This window comes from Podarcis raffonei, chromosome 8 (assembly GCF_027172205.1).
Source record: "Podarcis raffonei isolate rPodRaf1 chromosome 8, rPodRaf1.pri, whole genome shotgun sequence".
NCBI lineage: Eukaryota > Metazoa > Chordata > Lepidosauria > Squamata > Lacertidae > Podarcis > Podarcis raffonei.
In genome coordinates this window covers 34,400,289-34,416,498 of record NC_070609.1, presented here as the reverse complement: position 1 = coordinate 34,416,498, position 16,210 = coordinate 34,400,289, and the positions used below count along the sequence as shown (strand labels likewise).

Genomic DNA, 16,210 nt, shown 5'->3' with positions numbered 1-16,210 from the left:
CGAGCGTTACAAAAATGAAAAAGCGTTTAGCAAAATCTCGGCCCCACCAGTGCCGCTTTTCTATTACGCTCCCGTGTGTGAAAACAAGAACTCCTGCTCCTAGCAGGTTGGCAGAAAGTAACAAGATTACAGGTCACTGCACACAAAATCTTCCCAGGGCTCTTACACTGAAGAAGAAGGGGGGGACCACTTGCATTAAATACCTGAGCAGCACTGATGCTTCCCTTCTAGCTCACCGAGTGTTTGAGTCCACAAACGCGGAATTGATTCCTCAGGGAAGGGCAGCCTCCTGGCAGCAGCTGGGATGGAGGCGGGGGCCCAGGGTGTGGCTTCTACACTTTGCTCACAGCCGTAACTAATGCTGGGTGTTTTTTCCCAGTGACAGGACTTGACCTGAAGAAGTTGGATGCTAAATCCAGCATTCGGAGAGGGGCAGGAGGAAAGAGACAGCGTGGGTGGTTTTGCAGGGAGGGAGGATGCACAACTATGTTAGTCCACTTTGAGAGAAGTGGGCCATTGCTGAGGATATTTGTAGGTAGCTTGCATTTTAGGAGTGCCCAGCTGCTGTTCGGGTGACTACTTCTCAGACCGCTCCAGTTAGTGTCTGAACAGTGTTTGTTTTTCACACTTTCTAGCCAAAGACCTACACCTTCCAGAAGATTCTGCAAAGTTTCCTCAGGTATACACACCAGGTTGGGCCTTAAAAGGTAAAGGGACCCCTGACCATTAGGTCCAGTCGTGGCCAACTCTTGGGTTGCGGCGCTCATCTCGCTTTATTGGCCGAGGGAGCCGGCGTACAGCTTCCGGGTCATGTGGCCAGCATGACTAAGCCGCTTCTGGCGAACCAGAGCAGTGCACGGAAATGCTGTTTACCTTCCTGCTGGAGTGGTACCTATTTATCTACTTGCACTTTGACGTGCTTTCAAACTGCTAGGTTGGCAGGAGCTGGGACCGAACAACAGGAGCTCACCCCATTGCGGGGATTCGAACCTCCGACCTGCTGATCAGCAAATCCTAGGCTCTGTGGTTTAACCCACAGCACCACCCGCGTGTGTTGGGCCTTACAGTTGGTTTATTAATGAAACCAGCCTGAGGTGTGTGTAGAGCAGAAATTCCAATGAAAAAGTTTCATCTTCCCAAATCCTCTACCTTCATTTTTTCCCCTGCCATGTTACAAAATCTACAGGGTGGTCACTTATCCACACAACAAACGTAAACCAAAATCACAGCCAAGAGATATTAGCTTCATCAGAGGGAAGGGTGTTCCTGGGCATTGGAAAAGGTGTTCACTGCTTCCTGTGGGACCACCAGGCAGGGTCTGTGATCGAGGCCAGAAATTCCCATTCAGCCCCAGGCTGTGAGAAAAACTGTCCTGGAGTTCTTCTGGCAAACAGAGCCAGTCAGGCAAGGGTTACTGGAACACATCCCCTGCTCCTGTCCCCATGGCTAAATGAAGCAGAGGAAGCAGGCCTATCATTAAACAGCTCAGCTAGTCAGGAGGAAAAGAAGAGGCTGTTTCTAATCAACAATGCTAACCCGATAATGGAAGGAAGCCTGAGTTTAATGGCTTGAAACTCTCCGGCAAAGCTGGCTCTCGGCTGATGTCTCCAGATAAGAGCATCGTTAGATGCATCAGCACCAGCATCTTGCCACTTAATTCACAGCTTCAGGACATTTAATGCCGGGTTTGCCAAGCATGTGAAGAGGAGCTGGGACAGATCCCAGGAGGGGAGGGAGGGGAGAGGAAATGGGTTCTGGTTACCTGCTCTGGGAAGGCACTGTGACCCATTTCAATCACAGTGTTCCCCAGGAGAAAGGGTGTGTTGTGTGTGCGTGCGTGCGCAGGGACACTCTGATAGAACAGCTTCTCTCTGTCCTCTAAAAAGAAACTTTCCCTAGCAACAAAACAGAACTGGTGGAGAAATAAATGCTTACTGGGGCTGAGCCAAATCAACTCCAAATCGACTTCATGAACATTTTCAGTACTGTTGGTGATTTTTTTGCAGCGCCACTTGCCGAAATACTCATCAGTTCATTTATATTGGCCTTTCTGGAATTCATTCTCAACTGATTTTGTTTTCCTCAGTGACATTCATGTACAATATGTATTCATTTACATAGCAGAGCCAAATCTATGTAGCAATGTGGCATCACCCTGTTTGCTTTTTGATCCCTGATTGGCTAGCATCTGTAATGGGAGTACTTCCAAAAGGCAAAAAGAGCACAAGCCAGACAGAAATATGACATCAACCAAGGGAATATTTGCACAGTTACTTTTAAGAATAGCCCACCACAATCCTGGAGTATATGCAGCGTGGCCCTAGTGACTCTTTTTATGACATAAGTCAGACAAAAAGAGATCGTGATGAGCTCCAAAGGACGTCTCCAAACTTAATGAATGGGTGGTAAAATAGCAATTGCAATTCATTGTAAAGAACTGTAAAGTGATGCTTGTCAAGGCAAAAACAAACCTTAATTGCACATATGTACATCTGGGATCTAAACTAAGCTCATGGGACCCACAGCTTTTCCTTGGCAGTGTGCAAGCATGCCCCGTCCCTGCAATGATCCCTTGCCTGTTTTGAAAAGGTGAAGACTGGATTGGTGTTTTATTCCCCTTTGCTTTCTCCTTTGGTGTTTCCAGCTGTCTGATTTGGAATTATAACCAGATAGGGCAGAAATCCCATTTTGGTGCTGTTCCTTGTCCCTGGGATCTCATCATGTCAGTTCTCTTATGCATGCTGGGAACCAGAGGTCTGACTCGTTTCCTCCCAGATGTTCTGGGACCCATCAATGCTATAAGCAGCAGTTGCTCCACTCTGCTTGGCATCTCAATGGCCCTGATGATTATGACTCATCCTGTCTGTCCCTCCTGCTGCCAGTCAATTGCCAAACCCTGTTGCTTCTTCCTGTCTGCCTGTGCATAGGAAGTGCCAGCAGGGACCAAGGAGTTATTCTCTCCCACTCTCTCTATTCTAGAAGGTGGCCTGGGCCAGCAATATCCCATTTGAAATGTTGCTCATTCCAGCCTAATGCTGCTTCTAACTGGCTCCAGAAAATCTCCTTTCTGTGACCTGGTTTGCACATCATGCTAGATGCACAAGTGGACAGGCTCTGTGAAAAGAAATGGTGGCTACTCTGCCTCTTCCCAGCCATTCTGCTATCAGGCTGAGTTAAGCCATTGCTGAACCTTGGCTCATGCTTTAGCCCTCCTTAATGAACCATGAGCCTAAAACCTTGGTTCAAGCTCATGGGTAGTCAGGAGAGAGCCAAACCACAAGTCCAGGTTTCAGATGATGTGCTCAGCCAGTGCAGCAACAGAGTGACCTGGTAGACAAAGGACAAAGTAGTCAGAGTGACAAAGCAGAGACAATTTTATGAGAGCCCCACACTCTTGTTAAACTAGGCAACTTGCTCCTGAAGGTTATGAAGGAGGTTATGATAGGATTCATGGAGGAAAGGGGTATTGATAGCTAGAAGCCATGGTGACACTGGAAGGAGCAATGCTTCTGAACACCAGCTGCTGGAAACCACAGGAGGGGAGAGATGTTTTTGTGCTTGATTCCTGCTTGTGGGTTCCCCACAGGCATCTGGTTGGCCACTGTGAGAAATATGATGCTGGACTAGATGGGTCAACTGCATGATCCAACAAGCTCTCCTTAGGTTCTTATGTTCATGCTAAACCATGGCTTGGCTTAGCATGACATGCAGACCAGGCCATGGACACAGAAAATAATGTTGCATAGTCAGCCTCAAGCATGGTCTCCAACAGAGAATTGGTACCTGTGGCAGTTCTTCAGACATAGTGATACTCCAGCTCCTGTCAGCCCATGCAGCCAGCATGGCCAACGGTCAGGAATGATGAAAGCTGTAGTTCAGAAACACAGGTCTCCCCATCTCTGATCTACAAGTTACCATAATCTCCCCCTGTCTTGACAGTAGGCTTGCCGTTTGCCCCAAGGGACAGTTCCTGAGCCCTGTTCCTGGGTGCCATGACCAGTTCATTCAATCTTTGGGCACTGGCTTGAATTAATTCTCCCATCTGTATCTTTGTCTGCATGTGACTAACAGAATGAGCCCAAAGGCTGAATAAAGGGGGAAAATAAGGGTGTCCTGGCTCTTTATCTCCGGGGCAGATGGTCCTAATCAATGCACCCTGGCCAACTTATTTTAAAAATTAAAGGACTTGGCAAAGCAGAAGCAAAGGGTTCTGCCTAAACTTTGAAAGAACTATTTATCAAAGGGCTGAAATAAACTGATGGATGCTCCAGGCTGGGCTTGTGTGAGTTCCACCAGATAAGGTTCTGTTATATAGCCAAGGGAGATGTATAATGCTGGACTGCAGTGTCCTCCTAGCTTGGATACTAAGCTCGCAGTTCTGCCCATTGTTGATTCCATTATAGAGATGACAAGTCATGCAGCTTTTTAAAATAATGGGTTTATAGAGTTGATTTTTTTTTCTTTGTTTCTAGAGATGTCTGTGAAAGCAATACATACTGGGTTAAAATTATGCACTAATCCCAAACAGGGATCTCTCTGGAGGAAATTGTTTTCCATATCTTCACTTGGTGCAAAGTCTATCTGAATTTTCCAGAAAAGTAACAGGCCCAGAAACCAGCTGTGCTTTGCAACTGGAGAATAGGGTTTGCAGGAGAAGAGTAGTAAAATGCACAGGCCAAGATAGAGCTATCTGGAAGCAGAAGCAGAAATCCCTAACCCTTTCTCATACTGGTATTGGGAGTAAAGCAGCAATGCTTGTAATACCTTACCTGAACTGTGGGGGCGATAGACAGAAAGGCAACCGATACTCCCTTGCTTATTCCTTCTTAAGCAACTGTTGGCATATGGGTTGTTTCTAAGGCTTTACCTCCTTCCTCTTTTTTTCTCCAGTGAGCTTGTGTTAGTGTTAACATCATACCTCCATAATGGCCACAGGAAAGCCTGTACTCAGAATGACTTTGCTCCCCAGCAGTAGTACACCTTAAGTTTTCAACCAGCAGATTTCCCTGGTATTTCTCCACTCTGCTGCTAACTATATGTGGGATGTAATCCACTGGTCTCCTGCCAATCTAGCAGTTCGAAAGCACGTCAAAGTGTAAGTAGATAAATAGGTACTGCTCCGGTGGGAAGGTAAATGGCACTTCCGTGCGCTGCTCTGGTTCACCAGAAGTGGCTTAGTCATACTGGCCACATGACTCGGAAGCTGTACGCCGGCTCCCTCGACCAATAAAGCGAGATGAGCGCCGCAACCCAGAGTCGTCCGTGACTGGACCTAATGGTCAGGGGTCCCTTTACCTTTAATCCACTGGTACAGTCAGTGCTGGATTTATGTATAGGCTAAGTAGGCTGAAGCCTAGGGCCTCTAAATCTAGGGGGCCTTGCCAGCCTGCCCTCTCCCCAGTGCCACAGTCTCCCCTCTCCCAAAATTGCAAACCCAGTACTTCATGTGAGGACAGGACAACTTGGGCCTCTAAATCTAGGGGGCCTTGCCAGCCTGCCCGCTCCCCAGTGCCGCAGTCTCCCCTCTCCCAAAAATGCAAACCCAAGACTTCATGCAAGGGCAGGGCAACTCAGGCCCAGCAACTATTGGACTCTGGGCTAGCCAGTGGGGCCCAATTTGAAGCAGTGGGGGCTAACTTGATTTTTTTTTTTTTTTGGTAGGGCCCCAGTTCACAGCCAAAGTCTGCAAAATCTTATAGATATAAGTACAATCCATCTAGATTGCTGTGGTGCAGGGGCCCCCTTAGGAAATAAGGGGGGCATTTATTAGAAATCAGTTTTGTCACCTCTTACCCCCCCAAACCCCAAGACAATAAGCCCAGCCACCTTTTATTCAGTCGCATAAGCACTACACTACAGCATGGCCATAAACTTGTACATTCAACCACTGAAATATACACCCAATATGTAGCAATGGAGATTTATGTTACTGCTTTATGAATGAACACTGCGTTTTATGAATGGACTCTGTATTTTGTGAATTACCTAAGAGCCACCAATAGGGAGTTCTAGAATCTGACAGCTAACCAATTGGGTACTACCAAACAGCGACCCCTATTGCTGAAAGCAGGTAACCAGCAGGGAATGCTTAAGCCCAGCCTTTGCACTGTTGACTGAACACCCCATGCTGTGCAGATGATGGAGAAAGCTCGTAAATTGTATCCCTTCTGGCATCCTGGCCAACTCTTTTACGCTGGTGTAAACCCTGGTGCACCAGAAGCACAGAATAGCAGCAAATAAAATCCACTCATACGTCAGCAACTGATAAGACTTGTCAACCAGTTCTTTCAAAGTCTTCCTAAATTATAAAGCTCCAAAATACAGGCCAAAAGAGAGCAGGTCTGGGAAGAGCGAGGCATACAATGGGCACCACCAGTGAAAAGGCCCTGCTCCATGTAACTCCTGCAGTGTCATTTGATAGAGTGCCCACTTGCCCTCTTTCTTAAAATAGAATGCTCTCTATTGGAGTCTCCAGGTCCACTACAAAGACCATAAGAAGGGAGAGCAGGGACCTTGAAGTTCCCAAATGCTGTTAATCTAGCAAACACGCACGCAGGTCACCTTTGTCACCGTCAGGACGCCTATGTCCTGGCCTGACCTGCACCCAATTTTGTTTTTGTACAATCTTGTTTGTCCTCAGTAACCAAAATTATATTATCAACATATTCAAGCAGAAAAGTTGTTTTCCTTCATTTGCAAGGAATCGTACAAAACAAAGTAGTACTAATGATGCTAATTCTCCCCTCCCCCCAGAGTTAAATGATAACTAATCAGAGGCAGCTACAGGAGAGTTGATGAGATTCAGGTGAGGGTCAGATGCCTTGTCAATTCCAGCAGGTATATAAGAAGACGACCCGGCCCGTCACCATGGTATTGTCACCATGGTATTTAACAATAATACCTTATGTCCTTTAGAGGAGAAATTGTGAATTGTAGAGTTTTAAATACCCTTCATCATTCTTGGCTTCACTCATTTTTGTTTATAACACTCTTCCATTTTCTTCTAGTTGTGAGGGTGAGGGATGAGGAGGGGCCTCACAAGTGGAGTAGCCTAGGGCCTCTCTTCATCTAAATCCGGCGCTGGGTACAGTCAAATGCAACATTCCTTATTTCCCTAGAGAGCACAGGCGGGGGACATCCAGTCAGTGCAACCTACAGCCCGGGCAGGCTGCATCGTCCTCTTATATACCTGCTGGGATTGACAAGGCATCTGACCCTCACCTGAATCCCATTAATCAGCTCTAGCAAACCCACACGGACTGGGGGTGATGGGAGTTGTAGTCCAAAAGCATTTGGAGGGCAGAAAGTTGGTGAAGGATGCTACACACACACACACACACACACACACACACACACCAATAACACAACTGCATGTAAGAAACAGAAACATTCTTAGGGAGGAGGCTGAGAATTTTTAAACCCTTGGGATTCTGAGGAGGAAGGTGAAATGCAAGGGGATGTGTGTAAAATACAGATAAGAAAGCTGAACTCCAGCTGTTCCTCTTATCAACCCTCCCTATTTTCCACTGCAAGAACATGTAATTTTTGTGCCTTAATCATATAAGTTGGAGTGACAGCTGCCATGTGTCAGTGATTTGGTTCCTGGAATTCTCCTCCCGCCTCCCGCTGCCGCCATGCATGCATCTAAAATGGAATCTTGCTTCCTAGCTCCTTTTTCTAATCTTCTTCTTAATGCATCCCATATCTTGATGATGCATAACGGAGTTATTAGCAGTGATGCATTAAAATATTAGATGGCTTTGAGAGGTGCCTCTTGTTTTCCTCAGGCATTTTTTTAAAAAATGTTTTTTAAAAATTCTTATTACATCCTGGGTCAGTTACTGGACTTAAGTAAATAACAGGCTTCTTTGTTTTTTTCTTCAAAAGCACAAGACCTGGACATGTTTAGTGTGTATAACAGTACACTTGCCTACTCAGGAGTAAGTTCTAGTAAGTTCATTGGGACCTACTCCTAGGTAAGTGGATGTACCGTCGCAGCCCACAGATCTGTAAATGCACCTTAGTTGTTTGCAAGAGCACAGCACCCATAAAGGACACATTTGGCAACCCTCTGTCAGTTGCAGCGGTGGGAGAAAACTCCCTTTGTGGGTTCAGTATGGATGTACAAACCAGATTCCTAACTGGTCAGACTTTTATTCAGTAATGCATTACTGGACAGAGTCCAAAAGAGTCTGTGAGAGCATATCCATTATGATATATGTAATATAGGTTGGTTTTTTTTAAAAATGTTTTTATTGAAGATTTTCTTGGGTAACAAAAGTACATACAGTGTCTCTGCTTCCAGTTCATAGAGACCTTTCTACTGATCTCCCCAACCACATTCTGCCACTCCTTTGCCCTACCATTGCTCATCCAATCACAGTCCTTGAAAATATTTACTCAACCATTTTTATTTTGCTGGATGTGCAACCAAGTTGATTTTCCCTGGTTTCTTTCCTGCCGGGACCAATTTCCTGTGTATGTGCCACAGCATGTTTACCATTGACTTAAGCAGGGCTTACTTCTGAGTAAAGGGTACACTGGGCCATAACCTCCAGGTTAGTGCCTTTCTACTGGAGCCTTGTTGGAAGTAACGAAAAGGCAAGTGTGGTATTGCCAGAAGTTCCTGCCTCTGGCTTGCCAGATTTAGGCTGCAGTGCTGTGTACCCACTTTCTTAGGAGTAATCTCAGGCTTGTGGGTTCAAACTCCCATGTTGGGCAAAAAGATTCCTGCATTGCAGGGAGTTGGACTAGATGACCCTTCCAACTCTACAATTCTATTATTCTATTATTGTGTTGTTAAACGCCCAGTTTAAGAGTTGTTTGTGATGACTCAATTATGTCTTATCAAATCCAAACTCTTTTTCTTCTTCTTCTTCAAACCTGCTTGGAAGTGAGACTCACCACTCAAGGATAAAAGCTGCCAGCGAAAAGGGGGAAGCAGTCTGCATGTACTGCATGTACTCAGAAGCACTCTTGTTCCTATACACTCTGGAAGCCTTCACACTGCAAACAGAGTTCTGGAGGCTGAAACACGCGATGAAAGTGAACCTTGGCAAGAATATATTAGGTTTGTTGAGAACTGGAAGAAGCAAATCGTGAAGAATGTATCTTGTCTACTCAGGTGAAGGGTGACATATCACAGACTGCTCAGCCTGCCACTATGTCTGAAGGTTGGGCATCTCAGGGAGAGAGAGAAAATGTTTTTAGAAAAACACATGCCAGTGCCTTCAGTTTCTGTGATTAGAGGAAGAAGAAACTCTCCACTCTATATGTACATAAATAGATTGGCTTTTTCCACTGAAAAGGAAGTGGGGAGTCAAACAGGAGCCACACTGTGGTGTCATTGTGTTTCTAAGGAAGCCTTTTAGAGAGGAGTCCTTCCTGCTAAGCCACTAGGAATAGTTCTGCCTCCCATCCCAGCCAACAGAGGCTATCAAAGCACTGCCTTCCAAGATGCAACACTTTTGACAGATAACAGGAAATTGAACTGCCCTGAGCACACCATAGAACATCTGATAAATATTATTTGGAAACTTGATTGAGGTTGAACTTGGGCATTTCTACCACTTTCTGAACCCAAACAGGAAGGATTTCTTCCGTGATTCATCTGAGGCAGTTTTTTTCTGTGGCAAGCAAGGAGGACAGTTCAAATAAAGATTGGCCTAAATGTTGCAGCCCCGGCAATTTAAGTGTATGCAATTTTGCCCAATGTACATGTTTTTGCAATCAAATTTTCCCTTTTTTTGTAGGTTATCTTCCATAATATATTCATCTTTAGGCAAATTTTCCTAGTATATGCATTTTTGACACATTGCTGCATTGCAAGGTGTCCAAATCCTCACTCTGCCATGAAGCTCACTGGGTGTGACCTTGGGGGCCAGTCCCTGAGCCATTGCAGCAGCCCTGGAGGGGTGGCTGCCCAGTCAGCCAGCAGTGCTATTAGAGGAGTGGGAGTGCCCAGTAGGGCTTGGAGGGAAGAAAGATGGAGAGAGCAGGTGAGAGTTGCAAGAGGAAGAAAAAAGAAAGGAGGGAGGGAGGAGGTGGAAGGGGAAAGCAGTGAGCAGAGGGAAGGAGGAAGGCAGGCAGACAGACAACAGATGAAGGAGGAGAAGGAGAAGGAGAAGGAGAAGGAGAAGGAGGAGAAGGACATGCCCAACCCAACCCTGATGGCTGATGGAAGTCACTGATGGAGTACAAAAGGTGACAAAAAACAAACATTTTGAGTTTCTGGTCCATGATCTTTCCCAGCTTTGGAAGTACCAATACATCCCCTTGTCAACAGCGTAAGGGGGCATAGATATGCCTCTGAAGGCAGAACATCACTGGAAGCAGATGAAATGGAAGCAACACCCAGATCTCCCATTCATATCTTGCTGTCCTGGTCATAAAGATGGAACTGTAGACAGAAAGTATTCCATGACGAAATGGAGGAATCCTGACTAACTATCGAGAAAAGCCAGCTTTGCATTTTAATTTGAACCTTTATACGACATCAGAGGTTCTGAGCATTTGAGAAGCACTGCAGTACCCTTAGGGAAATGGTGGAAGTCTTTCCCTTTCTGTCAAAGCCAACTGGCCAGGAGTTTCAGTATCTCTTCTCAGTGAGATCCACATTTTTCTGTGTTCTGCCTACCTTTGCCACTTGATACGTCGGGAGGCTTGTTTCTCGCTATTACACAGTATCGCTAACAAGACAGCCCTGTTGCAACACCCCAGTGTGATGCTAAGGGGAAAATGTGTGTGTTTTAAAAAGACCCATGCAGCATGAGGCCAGATAATACCGCCAGCCTGAATGCTAACATCTCAGCCCCTCTTGCTTGGAAGTATCCATTAACAATGCTCCTCTTCAACAAAGAGCCTGTGGAAACTAGATAGCGGGAGCCGAGTTTTCAAGCCAATTCCACCCCACACAGCAATTGCTGAATTCATATGCAGGCTTTCCGTGCCTCATAAATTTTCATCCTGGCATCGCTTCTTGTTCTCTTTTACCGCATTTTCAAAATGTAGGTTACCCCTTTTGCATTTTAAACAGGCGCAATTGTATCTAATGCCTGGGTTTTTATGGCCACTAAAGCACTCCTCAGTTTGATGAACTGATCTCAAGCGAGGTAAATTATGTCACTCATCGGCTTTGTCAGTAAATCAAGGGGTGACACTTCCCTGATTTGTAAAGGCTGAAGGGAAGGATTCACATGGAAAACCTATAAGGCAAGGTTAGATTAATAAGCAGTTTAAAGAAAATGTTCCTGCTTTAATGGATATGGTACATCCAAAATCAATTCTGGTTCACTGACATTTCGGAGACTTCTTTCTGAGGATCACTAGAAAGACTGTATTAAACACTTTATGGAAAATTCAATCCTGGATTTCTTTGCTTTACAGTAATTGACAACATTTCCATATATTGCCATGTGGTTTTAGTGCTGTAAAGTTTCCTTGGCGCCCTTCCGTTCCTGCCCCCTCCCTTCTAATTATTTTGCTTCACTCTGCCTGCCACCAGGGAAAGAAAAGTTGCATTTCAAACTTGCCCTTTATGTCTTGCATTTTCGTTTGCAAAATGTTGTCCTCCAGCACCTAACACCAACACAAATGGCTGGCACCACAGATCCTAGGATCAATCAGTTGCTGAAGCAGCCCAACTCTAAGTGCCTAAGGCCAGCCATTCCTGCCTATGCAGATGCCTTGGCAAGAGCAAGGGTGTGCAAGGGATGCTGGGGGATTCCCTCTTGCCTCGGCACTTACTTGGAGAGGTGAGCAGATTCCCCTCAGCTTGCATTGCATGGGCTTCGTCATTACTATTGCTTAGTAAATTTAAATACCTATGTGGCTTGAAAGATCAGCAGAGCTACATATTCTAAATCATTTTATCCTCACAACAAAATAGATTAGGCTGGGAGACTGTGACTGGCCCAAGGTCACCCAGTGAACTTCATGACAGAGCAGGGAAGAAGGAGGCCAGCAGACATTTTGTATTTTTCTGTTGTGAACCATCCAGGGAACTTTGGATGAAAGGCAGTATACAAATTTAATAAATAACCTGAATCTGAGTTGGAACAGGTCTGTAACCTAACTTAATCATTTTGGAAAGATTCGGAGGACAGTGGTGTTTAAAATAAGGAAGTCAGCCCCGACTGTGGAATGACTTAAAGAGCACTGAGTTCCGGCAAAACGCAAACATATTTAACCTCCCTACAGTGAGAGGTACAATTTTAAACTACAAGGAAGCAGGAAGCCAGCAGACATTTTTTAAATTTTCTGTTGTGAACCATCCAGGGAACTTTGGATGAAGGCCAGTATACAAATTTAATAAATAACAACAGCAACAACAGCCTTAAAGCTCCTTCTCCTCCCAACCCCTGGTGATTATGCTGAGGTGAAAATTTGGCTTTAATGCCCCCACTTCTAGTCCTTCATAGGAACGTGCTCCCCACCCAAACCTCTTTGAGGCAGGATTAATGAACAGAACTATGTTTCTTAGGGGTTCTTACATTCAGAGAGACTCTGAATCGCTGCTCCCCAGCATCCTCCTCAAAATGCAAAACCGAAAATCATACAAGTAGTATGCATTGCATTTTATTGAATATAATTCAATTTGTGAGGGGGTTGGAACTAGAAAGAGGAAAATCCCCTAAAACAGGATTACAACTCACATTTCCAAATTCCCCATAGAGTGTTCTGAACCTCTACGCTGCCGCATTAATATCAATTGAGAGCTTGTTCTCCATTCTCCTACAGGTGAGCTCAGCAATGACCAGAAGATAGATGGCCACAGCACACTTCCCCGCCAGCCCCTTGATGTGGGCCCAGGAGATCATGACCATCTAGATCAGGAATCAATATCAGCAGTTTCATGTTAAGGAGCAAAGCTTTGGAGCAGTTAATCCTATGAGAGATACATCTGGAGATGGGCCAATATTTACAAGCAATTACAAAGTGAATAAAACAATGAAACTGTAAGAGGGGGAAAGTTAAAACAGACTATTTAAAGCATCCAGAAATCATTAAAATAAACGATAATATAAAAACCAAATTAAAACACATTTTTACTGCCCCCTTTTTTCTTTTCTTTTTTTAGACAGAGGCCATCTTCTTCTCTTCAATGAAGTCCACAACCATGTCTCAAGGGGGTGGGGAGGCATCAAGAGGGTCCAGTCCTAGAAACCCTGCAGCCATTTGTGCCTAGATCAGTTCCTACCTGCAATCTTGAGAGCAAATTGCAGTGGAAGTTCCCCCTTTCCTTTCCTATGCCTTCCCCAAAAGCAAATTATTGGCTTCCCCTTGGCTTCTTTAACTCCCTGACATTGTGCCTTTATCTTTTTGTCCCTCCCCTCTGTGTGCCTCAGTCTCCTTCTTCCTTGCCAATAAATTCCATGATGTCTACCCCATTTGAGGGAATGAACAGAATGAAATCTTCATGTTCATGTGAGGCTTTTGGTGACTTGCCTCTTCCCCCCCTATGCTGCCTTCCATAGGAAGTAAGCATCTCCTAAGCAAAGAGGTGTCCAGGCTGCCCAGGCTTTGTCAGGACCATGGACAGCAGTGTGGGTTCAACCCAGAGCTCTGGTGGGACCAGCCAGGAGTCAGAACCAAAGAGTAACCAAGGATGGAGGAACAAGTCAGAGCTTATTGCTCAAGCAAGACTCAACTGCCACAATAAGCCTTTAATACTCCTTCCTGCCCAGAAAAGAGCTGAGTCAGCCAAATGTTGGAAGGTGCCTTTGGGGCTCATGGGAGTTGTAATCCAAAAAATCTGGAGGGCGAAGGGTGATATATGGCTGAAGTGCTGCTACTGCTGCTGCTGCTGCTGCTGCCCTCAGGGAATAGAGCCAGCATGGAGCAGCAGTTAGGCTAGGAGCAAGGTGACCAGAGTTCGAATCCTCACCACTCAGGCAGGATGTTCACTGGGCAATCTTGGTCCAGTTGCTGCCTCTCGGCCTAACCTTCCTCACAGGGCTGTTGTGTGGATTAAATGAGATGGGGGAGAACTATGTATGCCACCTTGAACTCTTTGGAGAAAAAGGTGGGATATTAATTAAGGAAGGAAGGAAAGAAAGAAGACTCCTGGAGCTGCCTCTTCACCATCTTTCTGAAAAAGGAGAAAATAACCCCCAGGCAATATGTCCCTAAAAGCCATGGTTGGGCCAACCAGAGGGTAATCATGATACCACCAAGTGGCCCATGTCGTCCACTGACCCATGGCACCTAATTGTGATTTAGGGGAAATGTGTGGAACAGATTACAGCAACTTTTTAAAGAGGACAGTAAGGAAGCATTAGACCCCATAAAGGGCTAAATCCCTTTTAAGCAAATGGAAGCCATTCATTGTTGAATGTGCCTTTCCTATATTTTCCACATTGTTAACTTTGCTGTAAAGCCGCTTTTGCGATGGCACTGGGAGGGGAGCAAAGAGCATTCCAGAATTGCCTGCGTTAGTTTCAATTTTCCTCCCGAGGCTCAAAAAGTTAGAAAGCAGGCAAAAGGGAAACGAAGGCCATCCAGCCCATCCCTTGACGTGGGGGAATGGGCAGGATTGCCAGGTCTCCCCACATATGTTCATCTAACCAATCCAGGCTTTTCCTGAGATTAATATTAAATCATTATATTGGATGTAGTAATTTTTAATGCATTGGCTTATTAAGGCATGCTTACCCTGCCTTTCTGCTCTCAATAATGCCCAAGGCAGTGAAAAACAACATCAAAATGTCAAGACTAAAAACAGTAAAAACCCACCTGAGAATTACACTTACCCTTTTGAGCAACAATGGCAAAGTTTCTAGACGGCAAGAGAAGGAGAGTGAAAATGGGGTGTTAAAAAGAATAACTCAGGATTTTTTCAAGGGCCGCCTCAAGGTCACTTCTAAGGGCAACAGTTTCTAAATAGCTGTTGCTCCACCATTTGGACCTCAAATAAGTCATTATACTGCCACTTACAGTTTACTGAGGCTCTTCCTGTAAATCGTTCTCTCATTGTAACATTTTGTACCCATAACTGAAGTTATCGGGCCATGAGCTTGCAGGGAAGGTTAGGAGGGCCTTGTGGAAGCAAGTTCTTTGCAACGCTGGGATTTGAACCAAGGATTCTCAGGATCTTAGGGTATTATACAAGAGCATTTTCTTAACATTCTGTGCACTCCACATACAACATCAACCATGCAATTCATCAGTCCTATAGTTTCTTCAGAAATGCCACTGTTGTGTTTCATTTCTCAAAGCGGCTTCAGTCCAACTAGAAAATTTAAGCTGCATTCATTCGATATTTAAGTCAGGTGTGTTTATTTGAGACAGCTAGCACACATGCACAGATTCAGGAATAGAAGTTATAGAGAGGAGAAAGTTACAGGAAGAAGAAGAGGAGGAGGAGGAGGAGGAGGAGGAGGAGGAAGAGGGGAAGGAGGAGGAGGAGTTGGAGTTGGAGTTTGGACTTGATATCCTGCCTTTCACTCCCCTTAAGGAGTCTCAAAGTGGCTAACATTCTCCTTTCCCTTCCTCCCCCACAACAAACACTCTGTGAGGTGAGTGAGGCTGAGAGACTTCAGAGAAGTGTGACTAGCCCAAGATCACCCAGCAGCTGCATGTGGTGGAGCAGGGAAGCAAACCTGGTTCACCGGATTACCAGTCCACCACTCTTAACCACTACACCATGCTGGCTCAATCAGGTCAGAATCTCTACGTTACACCACCTTTCCTAGTTCTCTTCTTATCCCTTATCTTATACACAGAAAAGTACGGTAATTTGTCACATTTCTGCTGCATCTTCCCTTTCAGAATCACTCTGAACAAAGTTACATTCTAGAGGAGATCAGAAGTTGCTGAGCTCTGGGAATCGACCACCAGCTTGCACCAGCCCATGAAATGTTCTTTTCCATTCATTGGATTTTTAAATGCACCTATTTGCAAAATGTTCAAATAATGCCGAGCTGTACGCTAGACTGATGTGACTTAAAGCTTCGTGGGGCACAGATAATGTCATGGATTCAAGTGCCACATTTGGCAAAGGACAATGCCATCTGGATCCTGGCTCTTCCAGTGATGGGAGGCTCATGGAGCTGCAGTTTGCAGGTGATTGTAGAGCACCTTCATGAGTCCAACTCAGTCTTAGCCAACTAGGTGCCCTTCAGCTGTTTTGGACTACAACTCCCATCAGGTGGCTGAGGCTGATGTGAATTGTCCTCCAAAACAGCTGGACGGCACCAGGTTGGTAAAGGCT

At 45.3% G+C, this 16,210-nt stretch overlaps 1 long non-coding RNA gene across 1 annotated transcript in view; it reads left to right on the top strand.

The window, feature by feature from the left end:
• The window catches only part of LOC128418942 (uncharacterized), a 61,955-nt gene extending 48,953 nt beyond the window's left edge, over window positions 1-13,002 (top strand). Inside the window, exons 2-3 of the long non-coding RNA XR_008331788.1 lie at window positions 7,888-7,976; window positions 12,739-13,002. This is a non-coding gene — a long non-coding RNA (uncharacterized LOC128418942). The remainder of the gene's footprint in view (window positions 1-7,887; window positions 7,977-12,738) is intronic.
• The last annotated feature ends 3,208 nt before the right edge of the window (window positions 13,003-16,210 follow it).